Source organism: Arachis ipaensis, chromosome B8, assembly GCF_059453495.1.
Source record: "Arachis ipaensis isolate K30076 ecotype BB chromosome B8, ASM5945349v1, whole genome shotgun sequence".
NCBI classification, from domain to species: domain Eukaryota; kingdom Viridiplantae; phylum Streptophyta; class Magnoliopsida; order Fabales; family Fabaceae; genus Arachis; species Arachis ipaensis.
The window spans coordinates 119,080,063-119,086,833 of NC_142443.1; positions in this window are offsets into that span (position 1 = coordinate 119,080,063).

A 6,771-nucleotide genomic window follows, 5' to 3' on the forward strand; every position below is an offset into this window, starting at 1 on the left:
CTCAATCTGAATACTGGGAGTATCTTGAGACGTCTGTTACCAAGATACGGGAAGCTATGGAACAAATAATAAAAGAACAGAAGGAACACAGTCAAATTCTTACCTATATGTTTAAAGAACAAGAGGAGCAAGGGCGTGACTTAAGGGAATTGAAGCGCCAGAAGTTATCTCTTGAAGGACCAAGCACCCACGGATCAGAGGAACACCCATTTCCCAGAACAAAGGTTGTTAAATTCTAATTTCTGCTTTAACTCTGTGATAGTGTCATTATAGAAGTTCACCTTAGGAGTCATATAGTAGTAATTAGTATCTGTTTTGATTTTATCTCCAATTAAGCCATAGTTTATTCTTCTCATCATTAGCAAACATGAATAAAATAGTAGATCTTTTGAATAAGAGGCAATAAAATTTCGAGTTTTAATAAGAGAAATTCTAATTAGTTACATGTGGTGGCAATACGTTCTGTCTTCTGAATGAATGCTTGAACAGTGCATATGTCTTTTGAATTTGTTGTTTAAGACTGTTAAATATGTTGGCTCTTGAAAGAATGATGAACATGAGACATGTTATTGATAATCTGAAAAATCATAAAAATAATTCTTGAAGCAAGAAAAAGCAGCAAAAAAAAAGCCAATAACCCTTAAAACCAAAAGGCAAGGGTAATAAAAAGGATCCAAAGGCTTTGAGTATCAGTGGATAGGAGGGTCTAAGGGAATAGAATCCTGGCCTAAGCGGCTAAACCAAGCTGTCCCTAACCATGTGCTTGTGGCGTGAAGGTGTCAAGTGAAAACTTGAGACTGAGCGGTTAAAGTCAAGGTCCAAAGCAGAAAGAAGAGTGTGCTTAAGAACTCTGGACACCTCTAATTGGAGACTTTAGCAAAGCTGAGTCACAATCTAAAAAGTTCACCCAATTATGTGTCTGTGGCATTTATGTATCCGGTGGTAATACCAGAAAACAAAGTGCTTAGGGCCATGGCCAAGACTCATGAAATAGCTGTGTTCAAGAATCATCATACTGAAATAGGAGAATCAATAACACTATCTGAATTCTGAGTTCCTATAGATGCCAATCACTCTGAGCTTCAATGGATAAAGTGAGATGCCAAAACTGTTCGGAAGCAAAAAGCTACTAGTCCCGCTCATCTAATTAGAATCTGAGTTTCACTCAAAACTCTGAGATATTATTGCTTCTCAACCTATTAGTTTTCTATTTTATTCGTCTAGTTGCTTGAGGACAAGCAACAGTTTAAGTTTGGTGTTGTGACGAGCGGATATTTTATACGCTTTTTGGGGTTAATTTCATATAGTTTTTAGTATGTTTTAGTGAGTTTTTAGTTTGTTTCCATTAGTTTTTAGGAAAAATTTATATTTCTGGACTTTACTATGAGTTGTGTGTTTTTCTGTAATTTCAGGTATTTTTCTGGCTGAAATTGAGGGAGCTGAGCAAAAATCTGATTCAGGCTGAAAAAGGACTGCTGATGTTGTTGGATTCTGACCTCCCTGCACTCAAAGTGGATTTTCTGGAGCTACAAAACTTGAAATGGCGCGCTTCCAATTGCGTTGGAAAGTAGACATCTAGGGCTTTCCAGAAATATATAATAGTCCATACTTTGCTCAAGGATAGATGACGTAAACTGGCGTTCAACGCCAGTTCTCTGCCCAATTCTGGCGTCCAGCGCCAAAAAAGCATTAAAAGTTGGAGTTCAACGCCAGAAATGGATCCAAACCTGGCGTTGAACGCCCAAAACAGTCTTATGCACGTGAATTGCTTAAGTCTCAGCCCCAGCACATACCAAGTGGGTCCCAGAAGTGGATCTCTGCACCATCTATCATAGTTTACTCATTTTCTATAAACCTAGGCTACTAGTTTAGTATTTAAACAACTTTTAGAGACTTATTTTGTATCTCATGATATTTTTAGACCTGAACTTTGTATTCTTTGATGGCATGAGTCTCTAAACTCCATTGTTGGGGGTGAGGAGCTCTGCTGTGTCTCAATGAATTAATGCAAGTATTTCTGTTTTCTATTCAAACATGCGTGTTCCTATCTAAGATATCCATTCGCGCCTAACTATGGAGAAGGTGATGATCAGTGACACTCATCACCTTTCTCAATCCACGAACGTGTTTCTGACAATCACCTCTGTTCTACATCAGACTGAATGAATATCTCTTAGATTCCTTAATCAGAATCTCCGTGGTATAAGCTAGATTGATGGCGGCATTCATGAGAATCCGGAAAGTCTAAACCTTGTCTGTGGTATTCCGAGTAGGATTCAGGGATTGAATGACTATGACGAGCTTCAAACTCGTGAGTGCTGAGCGTAGTGACAGACGCAAAAGGAGGGTGAATCCTATTCCAGCATGATCGGGAACCTCAGATGATTAGCCGTGCTGTGACAGAGCACTTGGACCATTTTCATAAGAGGAGGGGATGTAACCATTGACAACGGTGATGCCCCAACACACAGCTTGCCATAGAAGGACGTGCGTGCGTGAATCAGAGGACAGAGGAAAGCAGAGATTCAGAAGACAAAGCATCTCCAAAACTCCAACATATTCTCCATTACTGCATAACAAGTAACCTTTAATCCATGCTCTCTTGTTTATTCGCAATTCAACTGATAAATACAATTGACTTCCTGACTAAGAATTGCAAAATAACCATAGATTGCTTCAAGCCAAAAATCTCTGTGGGATTCGACCCTTACTCACGTAAGGTATTACTTGGACGACCCAGTGCACTTGCTGGTTAGTGGTACGAGTTGTGAAAAGTGTGATTCATAATTCGTGCATCAGCAGACATTCCTCAGAAGAAACCGGATCCTGGAAAATTCTTAATATCCTATACCATAGGCACCATGACCTTTGAAAAGGCTTTGTGTGACCTAGGGTCAAGTATAAACCTCATGCCCCTCTCTGTAATGGAGAAACTAGGGATCCTTGAGGTGCAAGCTACAAGAATCTCACTAGAGATGGCAGACAATTCAAGGAAATAGGCTTATGGACTTGTAGAGGATGTCTTGGTAAAGGTTGAAGGCCTTTACATCCCTGCTGACTTCATAATCCTGGACACTGGGAAGAATAAGGATGAATCCATCATCCTTGGCAGACCCTTCCTAGCCACAGCAAAAGTTGTGATTGATGTTGACAGAGGAGAGTTGGTCCTTCAAGTGAATGAGGACTACCTTTGTGTTTAAAGCTAAAGGATCTCCTTCTGTACACATGGAGAAGAAGCATGAAAAGCTTCTCTCAATATAGAGTCAACCAAAGCCCCCACATTCAAACTCTAAGTTTGGTGTTGGGAGGCCCCAACCATGCTCTGAATATCTGTGAAGCTCCATGAGAGCTCACTGTCAAGCTATTGATATTAAAGAAGCGCTTATTGGGAGGCAACCCAATTTTTATTTATCTATGTTGAATTTCCATTTTCCATTGATATTTTATGTTTTCTTTAGGTTGATGATCATGTGGAGTCACAAAAACAACTGCAAAAAAATCAAAAATAGAATCAAAAATAGCATTGAAAACAGCACACCCTGGAGGATGAGCTTATTGGCGTTTAAACGCCAGTAAGGGTAGCAGAATGGGCGTTAAACACCCAGTCTGGCACCATTATGGGCGTTTAACGCCAAAAGTTGGCATTTAACACCAAAAAAGAGAGAAAAGCTGGCGTCAAACGCCAGAAATGGGCAGCAACCTGGCGTTTAACGCCAGGATTGGCACTCCAAGGGGAGTTTACACGCCCAAAATGGTGCAGAGATGCGAAATCCTTGACACCTCAGGATCTGTGGACCCCACAGGATCCCCACCTACCTCAACTCTCTCTTTTTTCTTCTTTACACCTTTCCATAACACCCTTCCTCAAATACCCCTCACCAATCACCTCCACCACTCTTCTCCATAACACCCACCTTACAATTCAAATTTAAATCCTTTCCCTTCCAAACCCAACCCCTAATACACGAACCCTACCCCTCTCTCCACTCCTATATAAACCCATCATCCCTCCTTCATTTTCACACATCATAAATACTTCTTCCCCCCTTGGCCGAACCACTCACACCTCTCCATCTCCTCCATTTTCTTCTTCTGCTCCTCCCTTCTTTCTTCTTTTTCTCGAGGACGAGCAAACCTTCTAAGTTTGGTGTGGTAAAAGCGTTGCTTTTTGTTTTTTCATAACCATTTATGGCACCTAAGTTTGGAGAAACCTCTAGAAAGAGGAAAGGGAAGGCAAAAGCTTCCACCTCTGAGTCATGGGAGATGGAGAGATTCATCTTAAAGGTCCATCAAGACCCCTTCTATGAAGTTGTGGCCAAGAAGAAGGTGATCTCTGAGGTCCCTTTCATGCTCAAAAGGAATGAGTATCCAGAGATCCGACATGAGATTCGAAAAAGAGGTTGGAAAGTTCTCACCAACCCCATTTAACAAGTCAGAATCTTAATGGTTCAAGAGTTCTATGCTAATGCATGGGTCACCAAAAACCATGATCAAAATGTGAACCCGAACCCAAAGAATTGGCTTACAATGGTTCGGGGGAAATACTTAGATTTCAATCCAGAAAATGTAAGGTTGGCATTCAACTTGCCAATGATGCAAGGAGATCCTCACCCTTTCACTAGAAGGGTCAACTTTGATCAAAGGTTGGACCAAGTCCTTAGGGACATTTGTGTGGAAGGAGCTCAATGGAAGAGAGACTCAAGAGGCAAGCCGGTTCAACTAAGAATACTTGACCTCAAATCTGTGGCTAGAGGATGGTTGGAGTTTATCCAACGCTCTATAATTCCTACTAGCAACCGGTCTGAAGTCACAATAGACCGGGCTATCATGATCCATAGTATCATGAATGGATAGGAAGTAAAAGTTCATGAGGTCATATCTCTAGAACTCTACAAAGTGGCAGACACGTCCTCTACTTTGGCAAGGTTAGACTTCCTTCATCTCATTTGTCACCTCTGCAATTCAGCTGGAATTGACATAGAGGAAAACACCCTCATTAATGAGAACAAGCCCATCACTAAGAAAAGGATGGAGCAAACAAGAGAGCCCACTCATGGACCTCAACAAGAGCATGAGGAAATTCCTCATCATGAAATCCCTAAGATGCCTCAAGGGATGCACTTTCCTCCACAAAACTATTGGGAGCAAATTAACACCTCCCTAGGAGAATTAAGTTCCAACATGGGACAACTAAGCGTGGAGCACCAAGAGCATTCCATCCTCCTCCATGAAATTAGAAAAGACCAAAGAGCCATGAGGGAGGAGCAACAAAGGCAAGGAAGAGACATAGAGGAGCTAAAGTACTCCATAAGATCTTCAAGAGGAAGAACTAGCCGCCATCACTAAGGTGGACCCGTTCTTTAATTTCCTTGTTCTTTATTTTTCTGTTTTTTGTTCCCTATGCTTTATGTTTTATCTATGTTTGTGTCTTTACTACATGATCATTAGTGTCTAGTGTCTATGCCTTAAAGCTATGAATGTCCTATGAATCCTTCACCTCTCTTAAATAAAAAATGTCTTAATTGCAAAAGAAAAAGAGGTACATGAATTTTGAATTTTAAAATAGTTTAATTATTTTGATGTGGTGGCAATACTTTTTGTTTTCTGAATGAATGCTTGAACAGTGCATATTTTTTATAGTGAAGTTTATGAATGTTAAAATTGTTGGCTCTTGAAAGAATAATGAAAAAGGAAAAATATTATTGATAATCTGAAAAATCATAAAATTGATTCTTGAAGCAAGAAAAAATAGTGAATACAAAAAAATGGCAAAAAATAAAAGAAAAAAAAGAGAAAGAGTAAGCAGAAAAAGTCAGTAACCCTTTAAACCAATAGGCAAGGATAAAAAGGATCCAAGGCTTTGAGCATTAATGGATAGGAGGGCTCAAGGGAATAAAATCCTGGCCTAAGCGGCTAAACCAAGATGTCCCTAACCATGTGCTTGTAGCGTGAAGGTGTCAAGTGAAAAGATTGAGATTGAGTGGTTAAAGTCGTGATTCAAAGCAAAAAGAGTGTGCTTAAGAGCTCTAGACACCTCTAATTGAGGACTCTAGCAAAGCTGAGTCACAATCTGAAAAGGTTCACCAATTATGTGTATGTGGCATTTATGTATCCGGTGGTAATACTGGAAGACAAAATACTTAGGGTCACGGCCAAGACTCATAAAGTAACTATGTTCAAGAATCAACATACTGAACTAGGAGAATCAATAACACTATATGAATTCTGAGTTCCTATAGATGCCAATCATTCTGAGCTTCAAAGGATAAAGTGAGATGCCAAAACTATTCAGAAGTAAAAAGCTAAGAGTCCCGCTCATCTAATTAAGACTGATCTTAATAGATGTTTTCGGAATTTATTGTATATACTCTTCTTTTTATCCTACTTTGTTTTTAGTTTCTTGGGGACAAGCAACAATTTAAGTTTGGTGTTGTGATGAGCGGATAATTTATACGCTTTTTGGCACTATTTTTAGGTAGTTTTTAGTATGATTTAGCTACTTTTTAGTATATAATTATTAGTTTTTAAATAAAAATCACATTTTTGGACTTTACTATGAGTTTGTGTATTTTTCTGTGATTTCAGGTATTTTCTGGCTGAAATTGAGGGACCTGAGCAAAAATCTGATTCAGAGGCTGAAAAAGGACTGTAGATGCTGTTGGATTCTGACCTCCCTGCACTTGAAATGAATTTTATGCAGCTACAGAAGCCCAATTGGCACGCTATCAATTGCGTTGGAAAGTAGACATCCTGGGTTTTCTAGAAATATAT